Source organism: Chelonoidis abingdonii, chromosome 22 (genome assembly GCF_003597395.2).
Source record: "Chelonoidis abingdonii isolate Lonesome George chromosome 22, CheloAbing_2.0, whole genome shotgun sequence".
NCBI classification, from domain to species: domain Eukaryota; kingdom Metazoa; phylum Chordata; order Testudines; family Testudinidae; genus Chelonoidis; species Chelonoidis abingdonii.
This window is the reverse complement of record NC_133790.1, coordinates 33,401,115-33,422,756: the sequence shown is the minus strand read 5'-3', so window position 1 is coordinate 33,422,756 and position 21,642 is coordinate 33,401,115. Positions and strand designations below refer to the sequence as shown.

The 21,642-nt window shown below is 49.9% G+C and overlaps 1 protein-coding gene and 1 long non-coding RNA gene across 2 annotated transcripts in view; one reads left to right on the top strand and one right to left on the bottom strand.

Annotated features, from left to right (window-relative positions):
* Nucleotides 1-21,642, top strand: part of LOC116831722 (uncharacterized) — a 161,945-nt gene that overhangs the window by 95,325 nt on the left and 44,978 nt on the right. The window lies entirely within an intron of this gene.
* LOC116823311 (uncharacterized) lies at nt 3,951-9,431 on the bottom strand. Its single transcript, XR_004373386.2, has 3 exons — nt 9,095-9,431; nt 4,862-5,155; nt 3,951-4,754 (listed from the first exon to the last, which is right to left on the bottom strand). It is a non-coding gene; the product is annotated as an uncharacterized LOC116823311 (long non-coding RNA).

Sequence of the window (21,642 nt, the reverse complement as noted above, 5' to 3'; positions counted from 1 at the left end):
TCAGCTTGTGGGGGACGAGATTCAGCCTTGGATCCGTGTCTGCCGCAGGCAAGTGCCTCTGGCTCAATTGTCCCCCACCCCCCACTGTCTTAGCCGACTAAAACCCGGAGCAAACGCACACACCTTGCAAAGGAACAGGAGCCGGGATCTTGAACAAATGTCAACATTTTACTAAGATGACATTCAAAGAAAAAAAGTGTATGGTACAGCATTTAGGCGTAGAAGTTTCTGGTGATCAGGGAACAATGTACAGATTACGAAGGGGGCGTGAAGTTCGATTTAAGATCGGGTGGCGTAAGGAATACATAATCTGCAATAGCCCTGACTGGCGGTAAAGGGTTAACATGCAGACACTGAGTTAGGAGGGTATGTTGTCCATGTAAGGGTACGTTTAGGTGTGGAGTATAACGAGCGGATACGATGATGAGGATGGATTGACCCGCGTTTGGTGAGTTTTAACGTTCAGTATTTTTTAATCTTTGCCACAATCTAGTTTAAGCAGGGTTGGTATGAACTCTACCCTGCCATCTGTTGGTGATGTGTTGTAAAGGCCTTTTGGGACTGATGTCATTTGCATGGTTATACCCACCCCGGATTGCATGATGGGAATGCTTGTCGAAACGGTCATTTCAGCTGCTGTGGGATCCCCAGTCTCTTTGTTATTGGGGCAGGAGTAATGCAGTGTATTTTCGTGTTTATTTTGGATCAAGGACAGAGTAACTGTACCTGGCAGTTGAGGCCTGAGAGCTTCACCCTCGCCTGGAAAGAACTCACCATTAAGTGAGTTCCAAACACTGAAAGTTTGTGGGAGATAATAATGGATGTTTGTTTGGTTTTTGGTGATTTCTTTTTCTGCTGTTCCTGGTGTGTAAAGGCAAAAGCATTTTTGAATCTCTTTGAGGAGTTATTAGTGCTGTAGTGCTTGAATTGTTTGCCTTAAGCTTACGCTGTTCAATTTCTTTTATGGTTTTTTTTGGTCCTGAGAGATAAAAGACTGCTGTGGGGGGGTGTTATGGAGTGAGGTAGCAAACTTTGGTTGCAGAGGTGGTGTATGGGCCACAGAAGTTGTGTCCCTCAGCTGCAGTCCCTCAGTCCAATATGCAAAATTTCCTTGCAGTCTGAGTGGAAAATAGCATTTTACCCAACTACAAAATTGTCTACAACTTTCAGTGTGTAAGTGAGATCAGAGCCCACCAGCTTAAGTATGCCTAAAATTTGCATTTAAGTATTAATGATTTTACATCTGTGGTATAGAACCAAATATTGGAATCATAAAGAGTGCTATTCATAAACTAGAGAAAAGCTAAGGCCATAAAATCTGCATTTAGCAATTTCAAGAGAAATCTATAATACTAAATGCAAAAATTCATTTTCAATTTCTCTTCATTCACTAGGCTTTGGAACCCATGTCCCTTGCCTAACGAGATTTATGTATTTTCTGGTGAATCCTGAAATCATGAACTGCTAAGTACCGTTCTACTGTCCTTGATTCATATCACCAGGATAACTACACTTTATTACCCCTTCCCTAATAACAAAGAGACTGGGGATCCCACAGCAGCCAAAATGACCATTTGGACAAGCACCCCCATCCTGCCGAATGGCGTGCATGCAATCAGCAAACTAGAGCAACACACACCAACAGATGTCAGGGTAGAGTTCATCACCTGAACCCTTCCCAGCCAAGAATGATGGTCATCTAGTAATCCACTTTATTAACCAACGCATGGAATGGGATAGTATGCTAGCAAAAGGAGCCAACCCATCTCTGCCCTGTGCACCAGCTTAGCCTTGTTAACACATAAGTCAGTGGACTCTGTCCATACTGAAACTGAGCACCAAAGTTCAAATTTCTCAGTGATGGCCCATTCAAAGCCAAGAACTGCAGCTGGTGGATGAAGTGGTTTCTATCAGACAGTTCTCAGCGTGCAAAGGCTACAGATCATTTCCTTCCTCTGGTACGGACTGCTCCCAGACCCTCCAACTGGCATCAGCATGCAGGAAATGGGTGTTGCAGGACTGCACATGAATCAAATATTTTCCGTAAAGCCCTGTCAATCTCTCATCCGCCATGTCCAAATGAAGAAGAGGAGCCCTCCCCTGTCCCAGGCAGGAACACCAGGCTGTGGGGGGTAGGGATGGAGATAGGGAGGGAAGGAAGGGAATATTCCTTCTCAGCCAGGCCGGCAAGTTGCTGTTGTCAGTGGGGAGAGTTGTCTTTTACCTGGTTCTAGATGCTCTGGTGAGAGAGGCAGAGGAAGTTTTTTCTTCCCCCCTGCAAGCTCAAACCTCTCACTCCCCCCACTCTCTTTAGCCTGATCTCTTCTTCCACCTCAATTCTCTTTTTCTGGCCTCTTTCCAGAGCTCACACCAATTCTCTGCCCTAACCTGAGCCCTCTCTGCCCCCTGAACCTCTCATTCAACCCCACCCAAGCCTGCACCCCAGAGCCAGTGCCCTCATCCCCCTCACTCCAGCCCTCTGTCCCATGTAGCCTGATTTAGGGTGTACTATAATATTAATTTGGAATATGTATGAAAAATTAATTTATTAGCTTAAATTTTATTTAATTGAGTATAAAGTTAGTTGCATTACTGCTATTCAAAAGATACACATGGCATTATATGCAACAAAGTTTGGTTAATTACTCACAGCCTTCCTTGATAACCTGGTGGTAGAGACACAGGACCAGCCTTGCAGTTCAGGTTTCTCAATTCTTGAGTGAAAGATCAGTGCTTAGAAAAAGCTAGTGTGACTTAGGGTTTATTGACTATGTTAAACTTAAAATCAAAACCTAATAAAAAAGAATAAAACTTAGGAAACCGAGCTTAGCCTAGTTCCCTTGAAATTAAAGTTAAGAAAAGTACAACCTCTGCTAGTAGATAGAAGAGAGTGGAGGAAGTAAGTCAGAATGATAGAGGAAGTGCTCTAGCGAGGTGGGTTACCTCTTTATAGGGCAAAGGCGGAAATCCTTCCTCTATGCCCAAATTTCATTCCTCACCCACAAAAAACTAGGGTACGTTACTTCATAGGCAGTATGTTTGTGGTGTTGATGACATGTACATATGCAATAGTTCCCTTGTGGTGTACCTGTTAAATCTGTGGTACAACACTGAAAAAACCCTATGCCATTTCTCCATTGTCGATTGGTCAGGTAAAGGTCTCAGACAGGCGTGTGTACTTATCTATTTAAGTAACAAGATAAAGGTCAATTTTCCTTTCTGAGTAAAAGGTCACAATATAGATATGCTCACTTTGCCTTAGCTTAACATACAGGATATGGCCTGTAAGTCATGTGCCCCAGTCCCCTAACCATTTTTATTGCCCTCTGCTGGACTCTTTCCAGTTTGTCCACATCCCTTCTCATGCGGGTCCCAACCACAAAAGTACTCACATTCACCCCAATGGCCCCCAAATGCCGGCTTTTAATATGTAAATAGGGTGCTGCCGTGGTCAAGTTACTCCTGAGCTCTCCAGTGGAGCCTGCTGGGGGAGAACAAGAGGAAAATTAGCCAGGATGTCACTCAGTCAATTCCCTGTGCTCCCAGCAGGTGGTATCGGAAAGCTCCAAGATCGCTCACTTCCCTTTCTCTCCTCAGCTCCCCAGGGTTACAAATGCACAAACCAGTTGGGATTCTCCCCTGGCCTCAGGGTGTGGGGCTGCTCTGAGGGGATGGACTTGCACACTTGGGATATTAGTGCAAAGATACAATTTCAATTTCTCTTAGAGAAATTTGAGGGAAATTTATATTTGGTAAAAATCTTATTTAGTGAAAGGAAAGCTGCAGTGACAGCCTGGTTCCTGGGGTGCAAAACACTTTCCTCCTGGAGAAACAATAAGTTAGAATTAAAAATTTACATCATTTGTTCCAATGTTGGCACAGGTTTAATTTTGCTTCTGTGTAGGTTTGTTTCAGGCTGTGACCGTTTTGGTTTATTGGGTTGTTTTGGGTTTTTTAGTTGGAATGGAGCTTTTAATTGACATTTGCTGGATGGAATGGCTGACCTGCAGCACCAGTTTTGACATAGTTCTGCATATTTTATACAGATTTGCCCAGTATTCAAGGATTCAATTCCTTTATAGGAGGTTTTAGTGGTCAGGCTTATTTATTTTATTTTATTTTATCATTCTGCTGTAGCACACCTTTTTTGATAAAATGTTGAAATTATTAATTTACAGCATTTGTTAGTTTTTATTTTTAAAAACAAAGTGTTTCTTAATGTTTGGGTTTTAAATTAAGCATTGTTTTTGGTTTCAATTTTTCATGTAGGTTTTGGTTACTGATGGGATCTTTAAGAGAACTTTGGATTTAATACTAAAATTTGGACAGATTTAGAATATTTAAAGTAAACCCTGTTTACTATTTTATTTTAATAAAGGTTGTATTGCTGTAAACCCTGGCTGGGGGGAGAGGAGATGAGCCTGGCCTTTACCTGAGAAGGAGCAGAGGCATGGGAGGCATGGCCACCGTGAAGGGTGGGGCCAGGTGATAGGGGGGCACAGCTCCCAATTTTTTTGTCTAGCCCACTTCAGTCCCCCACCAAACGAGAAGAGTCTGATGCCACCCCTGCTGGTCACTGGGTGTCACTGCTGCTCCATGGGAAACATGCTCTGTGAATTACCCAGATTGGTGGGAAACACACTCTGTGCGTTACCGTGACTGGGCCGTGGGTGTCACTGCTCCTAGAAGGCAGACACACGCTGTGCATTACACCACCTGGCCACTGGGTGTCACTGCTGTATCAAGGGAAACACCTTCTGTGCATTACCCTGAATGCCACGAGTGTCACTGCTGCCTCAAGGGAACATACCTGTGTGTTACCCTGATTGGCCACTTGTGTCACTGCGCGCCAAGGAAAAACCTTCTGTGCATTACTCTGACTGCCACTGGGGTCACTGCTGCTCCAAGGGAGACATAGAACGGCCAGACTGGTTCAGACGCAAAGTCCATCTAGCCCAGTATCCTCCTGTCTTCTGACAGTGGCCAGTGCCAGGTGCCCCAGAGGGAATAACAGAGCGGGAATCATCAAGTGATCCATCCCCTGTTGCCCATCTCAGCTTCTGGCAAACAGAGCTACAGGCACCATCCCTGCCCACCCTGGCTAATAGCCCTTGATGGACTATCCACCATAAACTTATCTAGTTCTTTTTGAACCCTGTTATAGTCTTGGCCTTCACAACATGCTCTTGCAAGGAGTTCCACAGGTACTATGCAACTGCCCTGAGTTACTCCCCCTCCCCTGGCCAGGTTGTATATGGAAAAGAGGATGAGGATGAGGAGAGCCATGATGTGTCTGCACTGGCTGGTGCTCAGTTTCCTCTAGGCAGCAGTGCTGCAGGCCTTTGGTCTGTGCCCATGCAACTGTGTCTGGGAAGGGGAGTAGAGGCTCATGCTTCCACCCACGCCCCACCCCCAGCAGCTGGGGAATCCAGGCCAAATTTAACCCTGGTAGCTGGGCCGGATTAGCCTGGCTGGGTAGGCTGGGGAGGAATTGGGAGGGAGACAGATCACCTGCTGTGAGGAAGATCCTCCCATTCCCTGCCAACCCCTTCACTCCTTGCAGCACGGCACCCCCTAGCATTTCTTTCTCTGTCATGAAGCTTTCTGCTGCCTGCTTCTCCCTTAGCATCTCTCTCCCCACCCTGGCACTGGCATTGCCCGTCCTGTGCAAACAGGCAGGCCTGTGTGCCCCATGGCACGCCCTACAATTGTGGGGGCAGCTGTTGGATGGAGCCATATCGAAATATGGGGTGGGCAAGCTGGGACCAGGACTCCTGGTTCTCCCCTCAAATGTGGGAGGGGAGTGGAGTTAGGGTAGAGTGGGGGAGGGGCAGGGCTGGATCCAGGGCTCCTGCTTTTCTGGTTTTCTCCACCTCCTGCAGCTGCCTCGTCCTTTCAGTGCGTTTCTTGTTCCAAATTCATTTGCTGACTGTGTAACTCACCCAGAGGTGGCTGCATCTCAGTGTTGGGTGAGGCACCCTTGGCTGCATCACCTCCTAACCGTCTCTCTCCCCTCGGGTGACCCTGCAGCATCGGAAACATCCCAAGATCAGGGGGCACTTTGAGCACTGGGCAGGCAGGGGCCAGGCACCCAGCCCTCCCTCCAGAGAATGGGACCCAGCACCCCCTACTTTTACAGGATTAAAAAGGGCAAAGGGGGCAAATCAGAGGAGGGGGTGGCCAGGGTCTGAGCAGGGGGTGAAATTGACTGGTCGGGGGTCAAGCAGCTGAGGCAGAGTTAGGAGAGGGACTGAAGGGCAAAGTCAGGGAGGGGGAAGGAGCCGAGTTAGCCAGAGGGAGGCGCTGCCAGAGGTTAAACCCGCACAGGCACAGGCAGGGCAGAGGGGTAACAGTTATCCAGTGGGCTGAGACTCCAGTGTTTGAAAACATGGGTGGGGAGCAGAGGGCTTTTTTATTTCCCTCCCACAGGCAGCACCTCTCAGCATGGACTTCCCAGGGCTGGGCTTTTAAAGGCACAGGCATCCCACTGCCTAGACATTGCAGCTCCTCTCTGATGTAACCTACTGAGGTGCTGCAGTAGGAGACTCAATTCAGTGAAACTGGGCATTCCCTATACGCCCCCAGCCAGGGGGCTGTGCACCCCCTTCCCGATTTCCCAACACCCCCTCCCTCAGTGGTCAGTTACATGCAGCGCTGCCAATGTTGTCATTGGTTGCAAATTTGAATGAAATTGAAACTTAACACACACTTTAAAGCAGATACAACTATGAAAAATACTTGTACCTAGAAAGTAAAATAGGTTTGGAAAGTCTGGACAAAGCCGGTTTCCTCACCCAGCGTTGGTGCTTGCTGACAATGTTGTTCGTGCTTTGGCTTTCGCAGAGCAAAGTGTTGGCCCGAAACCTTTCGATTGGAGGATTTGTAAGCGGTTGTGAATGAGCTCTGCCCTTGACAACTACAATGTGACCCAGGTTAGAGAGGAGGCTTTGGACAGAGCTGTTTTTACATGATGTCATAAAAGATAGTTAGGGTAATGTCCCGTTCGTACCTGTAAAACGGGTAAGAAGCTCAGTAAACTGATGATACTGACCAGACGGACCAATTGGATCATAGACTCTCTACATCAATCTCGTGAAGGACGCTCTTCTGTTCGTGTTTGTTTTGTTCATTGTTGCTCTGGGCTAAGAGGACCAGACTTGCACCAGGTTTCTCCAATCTTTCTGGAACAGTTCTCTATGTTCAAAATAGTAGTACTAGCTCTAAAGGTGGCAATTGTCTTTATGTTTGTTTTCTTAACTTGTAATGTGTTATTTTGGTGGAAAGATTTTTTAACCTCTTTTTGCTGTAATCTTTGTGAATCGAGTTTAGAGGGAGGGAGAGTCCCTCGTAGCTATAGTGAATGTTGAATACCTGTAAACAGTTTCCATCCGAATTTTACAGGATAATTTGAAAAGCTTTCTTGGTGAAGAACCTGATTATTTTTTCCTGTTTAGACCCAAGGGGAACTGTGTCTGAAATTCACCAGGGATTTCGTAGGGCGGAAAGGACATCGGGGGGGAGGTGTAGTTATTCTCTGTTTCGTAGCACAAAGGTTGGATCATTGTATCTCTCAGGGGTGCCCATGGAGGGGAAAGTCTGGGAAGGGGAAGGAGGAGGTGATTTATTTCTCTTGTTAAACCCAATGGGTTTGGGTCTTGGGTTCCCCAGGGTAGCGGTTTCTGGTGGAAGAAAGTGTGCACAAATATCATATATGTGCTGTTGCGGGTGCTATCAGGGCTAGCTAGGAATTAGCTTAAGAAGGGTACATGCAGGTCCCCAGCATTTGGCGCTTAAGTTCAAGTGGGAAAAATACCGTGACATATGAACTCACCTACTCTGCGATGTATGCAGCAGACAGCTGGGCTGCCTCTGCTCTAGGTGCCCGGAGGAGGGAGGTGTGTGGGGCTCAGCCTGGACTCTTCCTCCTGCTTCCAGGCTCTGACATACCCTGAATCCCAGCCCTGGCACTCCTTCTTCAAGCGCCTGTGGGCCAGAGGAAAAGTTGGTAGGAAGCCCCGGCCAAGCTTGTGAACATCAGGTGCAGCAGCAAGAATCCCCACTATCAGAGGTAGCAAGTTCTAGACCTAACCTGTGGCCATCCAGCCAAAGGCCTGGCTCTAGGAGGTGGAGTCACCAGCAGGAGGGAAAGTTCACTCTTACACAGCTGGAGACAGGGAAGCTGATCTCTGGGGTTTCCCACAACATGAGTGGCAAGTTTGTAGAATTTTGGTGGTGCTCAGAACCCACCCCCAATCTGCCCCCCACTTCACCCCACCTGCCTAAGGCTCTGGAGGGGGGTTTAGGGGGGTTGGTGCAGATCCTGGGCTGGGTATTAGGTGTTCAGGCTTTGGGATGGAGTTTAGGTGCTGACGCACGGCTCCAGGTTGTAGAAGGGGTGAGAGGGGGGTGCAGGCTCTGGAGTTGGGAAGGAGTAAGGGCTGGGTATAGTCCCATGGGGATTCATGATGCTAGGGAGGGGGCTCAGGGCAGGCCTGCCTTGCCTTTTTGGGATGAGCACTAGGATCCCTGGTGACAGCAGCAGACGGAGCAGTTCTGCCGATGGCTGCTCCTTCCATGCGAGGAGAGCCGGCAGTGGACAGGCGCTTCAGCTGACTTTTTGTGGCAGGCAGAACAGCGCTGCAGGGGATTTTGGTGGGGTCGCGCTAGGAGTAGGTGGCAGGCAGGGGCGCAGGACAGGGAATGAGTGACCAGAGCGTCCGAAATATTGCTGAGCAGGGCCCCTCAGCCTAAATATTCCTGGATGCCACGGCACCACCAATGTGATATAACGTTGCGCCTATGACCACGAAGCCAAAACCAAATCCCACTGGATTTACTAATTGCAGCCTCTGTAGCTCGTGAGTGCAATCCTGCTCTCTTCTCATTCTTCCTTTCTCTTTACTTTTCTGAGTAAGGGTCCCAAAGTTTGCCTTAGTGTCATACAGGATGTCTGACCTGTAGGTATCTTGCATTTCAGCTATTGCAAATCTATAAGCCTATTACAGAGTTAAATTTATCAAAAAGATATTTTATATATACCAACAGATTAATCCTCAAGGCTACATCCATTAACTTATGTAGTTATTTTTTGAACCCTGTTACAATCTTGGCCTTCACAACATCCTCTTGCAAGGAGTTCCACATGTTAACTATGCAACTGCCCTGAGTTTACCCCCACTCCCCTGGCCAGGTTGTATATGGAAAAGAGGATGAGGATGAGGAGAACCATGATGTGTCTGTCACTGGCTGGTGCCTCAGTTTCCTCTAGGCAGCAGTGCTGCAGGCTCCTTTGGTCAGTTCCCATGCAACTGTGTTGAGGGAAGGGGGAGTAGAGGCTCATGCTCCCCAGCCCCATGCCCCTCCAGCAGCAGCTGGGGAATCTTGGCCAAATTTAATCCTGGTAGCTGGGCCAGGATTAGCCTGGGCCAGGGTAGGGCGACAGACGCACCTGCTGTGAGGTAAGATCCTCCCATTCCCTGCCAACCCCCCTCACTCCTTGCAGCACGGCACCCCCTAGCATTTTTTTCTCTGTCATGGGAGCTGTCTGCTGCCTGCTTCTCCCTTTGCATCGTCTCTCCCCACCCTGGGGCACTGGCATTGCCCATCCTGTGCAAACAGGCAGGGCCCAGTGGGCCCCATGGCACTGCCCTGCAATTGTGGGGGCAGCTGTTGGATGGAGCCATATCAAAATAAGGGGGTGGGCAAGGCTGGGGACCAGGATTCCTGGGTTCTCCCCTCAAATGTGGGAGGGGAGTGGGGATTAGGGAGTAGAGTGGGGGAGGGGCAGGGCTGGGATCCAGAGCTCCTGCTTTTTCTGGTTCTCCACCTCCTGCAGCTGCCTCGGTCCTTTCAGTGCGTTTCTTGTTCCAAATTCATTTGCTGACTTGTTGGGTGAGGCACCCTTGGCTAGTGATGACCAGGGTTGGGGGGAGGCTTTGGGACCAGACTGTATTTACATTAACTCACCTAACTCTGCTGATGTATCCAGCAGACAGAGCTAGGCTGCCTCTGCTCTAGGTGCCCAGAGGAGGGAAGGTGTGTGGAGCTCCAGCCTGAGGCTCTTCCTCCCTCCTGCCAAGCCCTGGCTATTAATCCCAGCCCTGACACTCCTTTCTTCAAGCATCCTGTGGACAAGAAGAAGCACAAGGGCCAAACTTGTAGGCATCAGATGAAGCAGTGAGAATCCCAAGCACCAGGTTGGACTGCAGGTGCCAGTACCACTTCCAGATCCCATCCCAACTCATTGTGGCCATCCCCACCAAAGACCTGGCCCCAGTGGGTGAGTCACCTAGCAGAAGGGGAAAGATTCGCTCTTGCGCAACTGGAGAGACAGGGAAGTTGAGCACTTTGAGCTCCAGGGCTTTACCACAAGCAACACAAGGTCCCACTGAGAGTTGAACTCAGATTGCAGGATTCAGAGTCCTGGGTGCTGCCTATTACACCATGGGACCAGCTTGTGCTGCCTTCTCTGGCCATCAGTGACCCTCACAGGGATGGCTTGTGTAAGGGACTGTTGGCCCTTTACTAAAACTTAGTGGGGGTTTTGGTTGGCTAGTTCCCAGTCCCAATAGAAGGGGGAAGGGCTAATGGGAAATCAGGACCCTGAGACTGACAGTCCCCAGGGACAATGGGGAGAGGCCAAAGCTCCAAGTTAGCCACACTGACAGGCCAAGCAGTGTAATGAGGGAGTCACCAGGCCGGGGGGGTCCCATCCTTCACGTGAGCTGGAACTGCCTGGGCCAGAGTGGGGCAGAGCGAGGGAGAGAGCAGGAGCCAGAGAGCAGAGCTGCGCAGGTGTTTGCCAGAAACTGTTCCCTGTAGGATTTTGCTACCTGTAGCAGTTACTGATACCTGAGGTTGTTCTTATTTGCTGACTTGTCCTAATTGGCTAAAGCTTGACAGTGGTTTCTCTAGCAAAGGCCAGTCCCTGGCCCCTTGGTCCAGACATCCTCATTCACATCAGGCTTCAAGTTGAGAATCATTTCCCATTCCCGCTCTGTGGGAGGAGAGACTTTTAAATGCGCTCTCTGTGTGACTCCACATGACTAAGCAAAGAGAACAACCCTCCAACCCCCTTGTGCTTTGGGAGCCAAGTTTGTGGTGGGAAGTCTGCAGTTCAGATGACTTCAAGCCTGGACATTGTGATTCTTTACCAGTTTCTCTGGCATTGGGGCAATTTTGTGCTCACAGTTGTGATGGCTGAGTGGTTAAGGTGTTGGAGTTGAAATCTAATAGGGTTCCTCTACACAGGTTTTAATCCTGCTCACAGCGAGGCCTATGTTTTAGCCACTCTCTCACTCGGGCAATACCTCTGTACAACCCCCTGAGACGCTCTCAATTCTCTCCTCACCCCAAGTAAATCCTGTTCTACTCCTTTCATAGAGATCCCCAGGACACCACCTCACACTGTGTCCCTGAGGTGTGAAGCCTCTGCCACTCACCTAGTGCCCCAGAGATCAGCCATGAAAGGAGCCAAGTCAGTGAATCCATGGGTACTACAGAATCAATGGGGGGGGGGGAGGTGCTCAGCACCCACTGGCAGCCAGCTCTGCCCCTGTGACAGGCCTTGTGGACAAGCTCCAGCAATTAGCTTTTCAGTGGGGTGCAGGAGGGGGAGAGGAATAGGGCAGGAAGAGAGGGGACAAGGGTAGCACTTGGGGGAAGGGGTGGAGCCTGGGGCAGAAAGGGGGGATTTGTCCTTGGCCCTGCACCCCTGAAGGGAAGCACTAACACAGTGATGATAAAACTGACCAGCATTGTGGGGGGGACTGAAGGAGCTCAATACTCATCAGGTCTCTTCTCTCCCCCACGGTGAGCCAGACACTGCTCTCTCCTGGCTCTCACTCTAGCAGCTGGACGCCAAGGAGCCATTTCCCCACAGGAAGTGCATTGGAGTGCCCTTGGTTGCTGGGGGGGCTGCTCTGGGGCTGCAGTGGGCTGATGTCTGCACAGACTCGCAGCTGCCAGGCCGAGGGGGCACTGGGGGGGGGGAAAAACCTTAAACCAGACGGCTCAAGTGAAGACGGGGTTGATAGGCAATACAGCATGCCTCTCCAGAGCACGGAGCACATCCGCCCATGCAGCCAGCAGTGAGGATTTTCCCACAGCCTGGAGCCGGAGGGGGAGGGTGGCAGCTGCATGTTCCAGCCTCTGGGGACAGGCCCTGTCAGCCAACAGCACTCTACTCACCACGGCTAATGGTGCAGGTTCCTCTGCGTGTGGAGGAGTATGGAGCAGCATTTCGTTTTTCTGTTTGTGCTCCTCTGTGATGTGAAAATTGGGGAGGGCAGGCAGAAGCCCCCTTCCTTCCTAAATAATGTCCCGTGGGGAAGCCAGGAAACAGGGTGGCGGTGGCAAGTGGTGCCAGACTCTTACTGCCGGGTCTAGTCTAGCTCATGGTGCAGCTCAACTTCCTCCCCCGCACCACTGGTCCCAGTCCGCTTCTGCCACCAGGTCAACCCAGAACTTAAGGCAGGAATGGGTTGAGAAGCAAGTGAAGCTGAGCAAAGCAGGAAAAAAGCGAGTCTTTGTCTTCATGGGCCACTCACAATGATGGTCCTTTCTGTGTCCATGGCCATGCTAACAAAAACACCCAGAGAAAGCAGCAGCCAAAATAGTATCCCAAGCTAGCTCAGTGGAGCAAGCATTAGCATGAAAATCTAAGTCCCGGCTTCAATCCTTCAGCTTTAACAGACCTTTTGTCTTTCTTTGTGCAGGTGGGTGGCTTGTTTTTCTGGGAGCGCAGCAGCTCCTGAGTGAATCCCTTGCATTTTGAGATCCCAGTCAGGACAATGGAGCATGGAACTTCTGCCCCAGCGGCCCAACCTGACTTTTTAAATTTTCAGAGACGGAGCTGTATTTCCCATGCGATCTTATGGTTGACCAATATGGTGGGGAAGAGATGAGGCAGGGTGGCCCTCTGGAGATCGTGTTTACCAGAGGGGCTGGACTGGGGACAAAAGCTCCTCTCCACAGCTGAGCAAGGCAGTACTGAGGGAAGGGGGATCTGTAAAAGTGTTCCACGTGGAACGTGGCAGGGATTGGAGGGCCCAGGAGAAGATTGTAGGCATGTTCAGTGAATTGCAAGAAGCGGACTGGACATGGGTATGCCATTCAGGAAATGCACCAATTTAACAGCCTTAGGGTCGGCTTGATGGGCAGAGGTGATTGGAGGAAAGGGCCTTGTCTTTCTGGCCCCTGGCCAGTTGAAGAATGATGCGGTTGGAGTCTTGTTCTTCACCATTTCGCAGTGCTCCATGGCACTTGTGTATGCTATATCAGTGTTTATGGTCCCCAGTTAAGGTGGAAAGGAACTGGCTCCCTTCCTCGTGGACTACATTTAGTGTTTGGTATGTAGCGGGTGATTTTAATTGTGTCAGATAGTCTGAGACCGCTGGTCCCATTCTCCCACTATCAGAGGAAACTCTTCTATGCATGACCACTACCTGGTGCAGTTGCTAGCGAGTCGGGTTTAAGAGGACATGTCTCTCAGTAGTGGAACCGTGAAGGGCAGGAGGGTAGGCCTCCAATTCCTCTGATCCGGTTCACAACCAGACCAACAGATGCGTACACCTTTCGGCAGGGATAGCCCAGGAATTCAACATTGAGTTACATGAAAGAGAGCACGTCGAAGCCAGTTGCCACCCTTCTTCCTCTTGCCCAGGGTTTAATAGCATGGATAGGCATTGAGGAGGAAGAGTCCAGCCTGGACTGCAGCACACCTCTCCTCCTCTGGGCACCTAGAGCAGAGGCGGCTGGTGCTGACAGCTCCAAGGGAAGGCTTAAAAGCCACAGAGGAACCAAGGGCAGGGCAAGAGGAGGGCAGGACCATGCCTATGTGTGGCCAGCAGACACCCACAGAGACACTCGGCCAGCCTGCTCCCTGCCATGCCAAACCCCCACTGAAGGCCACCCACAGGCCAGCATTCGTTCTGCGGCCAGCATCACAAGACGGTTGGAAAGCAGGTGGGGCCTCTGACCGTTCTCACTCAATCTGCTTAAGCCCCCACCCAGTAACCTGGGGAAACTAGCCCTGGCCACTGGATGCCTCTATGAGGCGATACTTCCCCACTCACACCCACTGAGTGTTGAAAAGAAACTAAGAAAAAGGAGGAAAATCACCTTGTATTAACTTGGGAAAACACTACAATCAGGATTCATAACACAACACTATGAGCAAAACATCTGCCACACAGTGCGCTGGGCAGTGGCCTTTTGCCTCGGGCTCTTAAATCCAGACAGCAAAAGCTCTGTGGATGTGCCCCTCCCTTCACTGCACCTCACCCACAGCTGCTGTCCTGGGTCAATGAAAACCCAGAGTTCACCTCTCACCTCCTGGGGGGAAAGCCCCTTTCTCTCTCCACTGTCTGGCCACATTGCCAGCCACTTGCTGTTCCACCCCGTCACTGCTCTGCTGGCCTCCCTCTCTGCTCTGGGATGTCTTGTGGTCCCACCAGGAGCAGCACAGGCTCACTAGAAGCAGGGCCACCCAGAGGATTCGGGGGCCTGGGGCAAAGCGGGGAGCGGACATAAAAAAAGGAGCCACCCGCTGTGGTGCTTGTACTTATTGGGCGGCGTCCGAGTCTTCGGTGGCAGCGGGTCCTTCACTCGCTCTGCGTCTTCAGCAGCACTGAAGGACCCACCGCTGAAGTGTCGCCAAAGACCCGGACCGCCGCCGGGTGAGTAAAAATTAAAAAGGCGCCTCTAGCCAGGGAAGGGATTCTTGGCCAGGACTTGTGGGGCCCCTGCGGGGTCAGGGCCTGGGGCAAATTGCCCTACTTGTCCCCCTCGGGCAGCCCTGCCTAAAAGTGGTGGCCACCAAAGCCCAAACAGTAGCCCCACCTCTTCCATTCAAGGCCACGCCCATACCCCCCTTCTCCCCAAGGCCCCTGTCCTACGCTGCTCTTCCCCCAAGACCCCTCCTCCTGCTCACTGCTCTCCATCCCCACTGCACCCTCACTTGACCTTACGGTCATTACAAAGTGGTAAGGCAGAGCCCTCCCATTTTTAAAAGTCCTGGGGTGTTGTTCTCCCCTGTTCAAGCACCCCTGGGGCCCTGCATTTCACACAGCTCTCCCTGATTTCAGCTGTTAGTGAGGGAGCCTCACTGCTAGTGCAGACTCGGCAGTTTCTTGCATGAGAGACGCTGTCCCAAAGCAGGACTAATGCTTAGAGCTGGTTATCAGTGATTTCAGATCTGTTGGTCTGCAGCAAGACTCTACCTCCAAGTGAGTCTAACCAGCTCTGCTATTACACAGGAAGAACAAGGGTCAAATGGTGCCTGGAACCCTTAAGAAGAATCCACCCCACCAAGTACCAGCACTTGTCGCTACATGCTTCTCAACCCCACTGAGAATGTTTGGGGTCACTCCTTGCCTTTATACCACCCTCTCCAACTGCAGGACACTCTCAATCTCGTGTCCTTCACCACAGTGTGGCAGCTCACACACAGTTCCCATAAATGAAAGTGGCTTTTCTCATACGAAAGTTCTGCAGCCACTGCTCGTCATCCCAGACTTCCATGACGATGTGATCCCACCACTCAGTGCTTGTTTCCAAGCCCAAAAGCGGCGTTTCACGGTGCTGAGCATTTCTGTGAATGCCAGAAGCAATTTCGTGTCATACGCGTCAGGCAACTCGCTATCATCGTCGGACTCCTCATCACTTTGGATCTTAAGGAATAGCTCAACTGCCAAAAGTGATGTGCTGGAGAGACTCATCAGCATACTCCTCAGCAGTTCGGGCTCCATTTCCCACAGAAATCGCGCTGCACAGAAACTGTTGAGAGAGTCAAGATGGCCCCAAACGTGGACGGAAAAACAGGGATAGCTGGGATGTGAAACGATGCATCACGGGGCATTGGGACAGGAAGTGAAATGACTCACACCCTCCGCCCCCTTCCCACAACCCATGGCGCCAAAATGGGACGAAGTGCTCTGTGGGATAGCTGTCCATAATGCACCACTCCCAACACCGCTGCAAATGCTGCAAATGTGGCCACAGTGCAGCGCTGGTAGCTGTCAGTGTGGCTACACTCCAGCGCTTTCTCTACACAGCTGTACGAAGACAGCTGTAACTCCCAGCCCTGCACACCTGCAAGTGTAGCCAAGCCCTTAACCAGCTCTGTTATTACACAGGGAAGAACAAAAGGGTCAAATGATGCCTGGAATCCTTAGGAAGAATCAACCCCACCAAGTACCAACACTTGTCGCTACCCGCTCTCAACCCCACTGAGAAGTCTTTGGGGGGGCGGTCACTCCTCACCCTTATCAACCTAGGGAACTGGGAGAATAGTAATTAAGAGGTGCTCTAGTGGTGCAATTGTTTAGCACACTGTACTTATAGGGCAGTGCTGAGAGAAGCTATGCTGAGGTTGTGAGTTCAAACGTCACCTGGACCACTGGTTTTCATTAACCACATGGCATCACCCCCTCATTTGTCCTGTAGAATGTAGAATTCCAGCCCTGGGACACTGAGGAGGGGAGGAGGAGGAGTCAGAAATGCCCCCTTCGTTTGTTACCTCCTCTCCAGAGTGCAGGTAAGAATCTACAATCCTTTCTTCCCCACCTGTGCCAGGATCCCTGAAGCAGAGCCTGGAGTCCTGCTCATGGCGTCTGTACTATTGACAAACACTAAGTGACAGGGACAAAACAATCAAATCCCGCCTGGTGCAGGGAGCCAGGTTTGCTCTTCAAATTCTGTCGTTGGTACATTTCCAGGTCTGGGAATGTCCCACAACAGCATTTAATGGGAAGCTGCCTGCAGAACAGTTACACTGCACAGAGCTCCTGTGGAGGAGGGGTGGGAATTAGTAACATTTGGAGGATCGTTTGGGAAATAAGCCTTTGCTGACAACGTTTTTCTCTGTTCATATTTCACCGTCAGGTGTTATGTTGAGGGATCTTTAGTATATTTTTGTGAGGTTAATAACTATCTCCTCAACTTTATTTACACAACTTAAAAATTGGTGTCACTTGATTTTTGCATCTCCCTGTGAAAATACAACTGACACATGTGGCTTTCTACAAAGAGTCTTGATGTTAAAGTTTGGGAATTCAGTCTCTGTACTTCTGGGGGGAGTGTTGCTTTTTTACAGCTGCCTCACTGCCAGGCACACCAGGCTGTAGCTGCACCCACTTCTCTTCCAGTCCCCCCCTGACCCCTGCACTGCCACTGCCTGCTGTGACCTGCATCGCCCTAATTCTATCATCCATGGAAATGCTTGTGACAAATCATGGTAGACAGCCAAGACATGTCACTATTCACATTCTAACTGCCCACAATTTCCAAATTGTAATTAATTCATAACTTAAAGTCAGAAGATCATTATTGAATCATTCTATCTTACCTCTCGCACAATGAGCCACACGAATCCTACCCACCCCCTCCTTAACAATTACCCCACCTATGTCTGAATTATTTAGAGTCTAAATCGTGGCTTAAAGCTGCAAGGCAGGAATTCAGATACCGCATGCTGCAGAGGGGAACGAGTTTGAGCAATTCTAAGGGAATAGGTGAATGCAGAGCAATGAACTGGTGCCAACCTCCAATGGGCGGCACTGGAATTAATCTGGAAGTTATTGCAAAATTATCGTCATGCAAGATTTGTCTTTGTCTATTTCCATCGTTTTTAGCAAAGTAGTACAAGGATTTTTTACTATATTAATAAACCTTAATTTTATTAATCAAGCCAAAAACTAGGTTCACTATTTTCTCTTTTCCCTAGCAACAATGAATTTAATTGACTCTGAAAGCAGCGAATAAATATTGACATTCATCTCTCGTGTTGACTATTTTTCTCCTCTACAGTCAGGCTGCTTAAATACCAAGAAATCTAAGGCTGGTCATATGCTGTGCACTTAACTCAGATGACGTCTTCATGTAACCCTCCCGCATACCTCATAATTAGTTACCCTAACCATCCTTAATAGTGCTAAAAAAAGTGAAGAATTTCTGTCAAGTTTAGCTACAGGGATGAGAAAAACACTCTTCAATTCGTCTATCCAAAGTCTATAAACATGCTTTAAGGTAGACAGGAGTGAAGCTCTGGTGCAGCATCCCGGAGCATGCCGGGAGGTCCACGGAGCCCAGGACCGCAAGTGGCAGCGCCCCCATACGCGCAGTGTTAGATGTAGGAGCCTGCGCCTATTCGGTGGGGCCTTTCCTGTTCGACCCCTAACGAATGCCCGAAGACCCGCGTGAGCTGACCCCGCCAGCGAATTAGCACCAATATGGACCCTGCTAAGAGCCCTCTTTTCACGAGTAATTCGTGCGGGGCCACACCGCCGCATCTTACAGGCACTTCAGTGCATTCTGACTGTAAGCTGCCCGCGCTGACCAGAATTACTCCAAGACCGGTTTTGGCACTTCACGCAGTCCCATCGTGGCAATCATCGCTGCAGGTAGGGGCCTTCTCACCCGGAGCGAAGGTACCCCCCCGCCATGGAAGACTGGAGTCGAGAAAGCTCCAGACGGCCCCGCAAAGGTTTTCCTGCGCCCCAGATAGCAAGTGAAGACCCCCTCCACGCCCCGAACAAACTTAGGGGTCGCCTGCAGAGGCCCAGCCTGGGCAACTTGCCTCTTCTGCCCCCTCCCGCCAGCAGCCTGCAGAGACACCAAGCTCAAAATAAACACTCAGGCTCCTTCACAGGCTGCGACTGTTTGACTGACTTTAAATCGTAGCGAGCTCAGGTCAGAGCATGATCTCTTATCCACCATCATAAATAAGCCCCATGGTCGTGTACAGAAGCCTTATGTTGTCAACTCTCTTGCTAATATACCAGACAAAATAATACAAACGTCTATCTCTTGCAGGTCATGTTTTCTTCCTCTTCTCTGAGCTCAGTAAAAATGAAGAACAAAACTGAGCTCTTGCTTCCTATTAAAGAGGAATTCTTCCTCTTCCATTTCTACTCACAAGGCAGAAGATAACATGTAAAGTTGCCAAGATTGCAAAAAGTTTGGTCATTATATAATAGGACAATGTCACATTGTTCTCCATGTCCTCGATGGTGACAAGAATGAATGGGTATCTGCCACCAGGGAATTCACATTAGATGTTGGACAATTCTAACCAGTTGCAGTCTAAGCTCTGAATAGTTCAAGCGTCTGGGTTCGTCCTCGAGGTTTATTAACAGGTAAACAAACCTCTATGAAGACACTCTACTATATACTGGTTCTCTATTAACAACCTCTGTCTCTCTTGATCCCTCCTTCGTCCTCACTGTGGCGACTCTGCGTGAGCACTTGATCCCACATCCCTGATGCATGTTCTCTGTTCACCTGCCTAGAGAGAAAAGAGGCTGGATTCATGACTCTTCAGGCATGCACCGTACAGCTCTACAATATCGATCATCGCATTATATAAAACACAGCAACAAATGGAAACACCAATAAACATCTCACAATTTCAGACTGAAACTGAATTCACAGCACAAAGTCAGACAACATGTAGTTCGCAAAGCGACAATTGCTAGTCATCATAGCAAAATGAATGCCCCATGGGCAAATACACACTGCGAAAAGCTCAGCCAACCAGTCAACCACCAAGCAGTGCAAAAACCTACCAATACACACAAAACAATGCTGCCAAGTGCAAGTGACACTAGTGAAAAACAGCTCCAGGTGACAATGACACGGCATAAACACACAAACAGCATCATATGAAAGTGTAGCAGGGGAGGACCGAAATGCAACTCAAGTCTCCTAGGGCCATCCTGACAGGGTTTTAAAAAAAGGGAAACAAAGGGCACCACGAACTTATATTTTCGATGACTCAATAAAGGAAGCATTGTCCCCCTCGGTACCCCTGGTTCAATTCCACTTCAGAAAGCAAAACCTTCTCAAATAATTAGATTTTGTTCACTCACTTCAAAGTTCATACTGTCTTACGGAACATAATAATACACCCCAACAAGTTCAAAAAATTCATGGAAAAATCAACGGACTGTTATTGAATAGAATATGGCCTCGCAATACAATCATATTTTTAATAGAGGAAACCAAAAAAAATTGATGGCGAGAGAATAGAGTATTGTTCCCCCCTGAGAGCTTCTCTCACAATACTGCAATTCAGAAAAGCTGAGAAAAATTAGGTTCATATTCTTTCCAAAGTTGAGCATTGAAGTTGAGCCAATCTTATGTCCAGATAGAATAATGGGTAATTATTAGCGAGAGTCGGATGTGATAAACCAGTATTTCCATGCTAGAACCCACGAACACCAAAGCAACGGGGCAATTCGTGTCTATGAAAAAATAAAAAACAAAAAAAAAAAAAAACATAAAACAAAGAAAATAACGATTGATCCATATACACATACAACCCAATTACGTACCGAGCTCACCATCCTGATCTACTATTACACAAGAAACATCCCAATCTCACAAGTACAATCACCTGTGCGTTGTAAATCTACACTAACCACAAACAAAAAGACGTTCATGAACTCTTTATGCGCTTAGAGACTACAGCTTCCGCAACTCCTAGAACCTTCTACAGCCAAGCGATTTAGACACACTCCACCAATCTAAAAGTTACTGCGTTCCTGCGAGCTCATGATTCTCTGGTGTTTAAATCTTCCTGCTCACGTTTTAAGTCAACAAAAGATGGGTGCTGGCATTCTGAAGTGGTAATTGACAATTCAGACAGTCTTCAAAGCTATTAATTTTCCCACTTTGAATTTTAGCGTCCAGAAAGTGGACCTGTGCATTGTCCCTTTCAAATGGCTTAGGCCTTTAGCTTTTAGAGCAGATTAGCACTTGTCACCAACCAGAAATCCAGTTGGCGTACACTCTGGTTCCCCGAAAAAGCCGCCCGGACCCCATACGCAGATTGCCTGGAGTGTCGCACAAACAAAGGGAAGAACCATGTCCGCCCAAGGTGACCCTGTGGCGAACCACTCCCCGCCCCACCATGCCTGGCGTGGGGGAGGGGATCCAGTGCTTCGGCCTCTCTACGGTTGGCGTCGGAGATGGCTTGTCGCCTGTGAGTTGCAGATAATCGGTTGTGCGGTAGGTCTTTGGTAGAGCTTTGCAGCAGTGCTCGTCTCGGCTCGAAGGCGTTTGGATGCCGCGCAGCTAGGGTACAGAAAGCAGGGCAGCCGACGGCGGGATGGTTGCGGGACGTGTCGTCCACGGCCCCCCAAACGCCAAGCCGCCGCTGCCACAGGCCCCCCGAACAGCTTCGCGGCCAGCTTCACAGCCTCCTAGGATGGCCAGCGCTGCGCCACCAAGCCCTCCCGTAACGCCGTCCCGCAGCGTCCACGGCCGCCTAAGGCCAGCGCCGCCTCCACAGGCCCGAACCTAACGGCCTCCGCAGCGTCCACAGGCCCTAATGGCCAGCGCCGCCACCCACAGGCCCTAAGGCCCATCGCTGTCTACAGCGCCCGCCTAAGTGGCCGCGCCGCGTCAGAGGCCCCCTAATGGCCAGCGCCGCGCCACCACAGACCCTGCCGTAAACGCCTTCCTCATCGTCCCACAGGCCCCTAAGGCCCAGCCGCCGCCGCTCCACAGGCCCCTAGACGGCTCCGCAGGCGTCCACAGGCCCGCCCTAATGGCCAGCGCCGCGCCCCCACAGGAAGCCCCCTAACCCCTTCCGTAGGCTCTCCAGGGAGCCCCTACACGCCCGCGCCGCGTCCCAGGCCC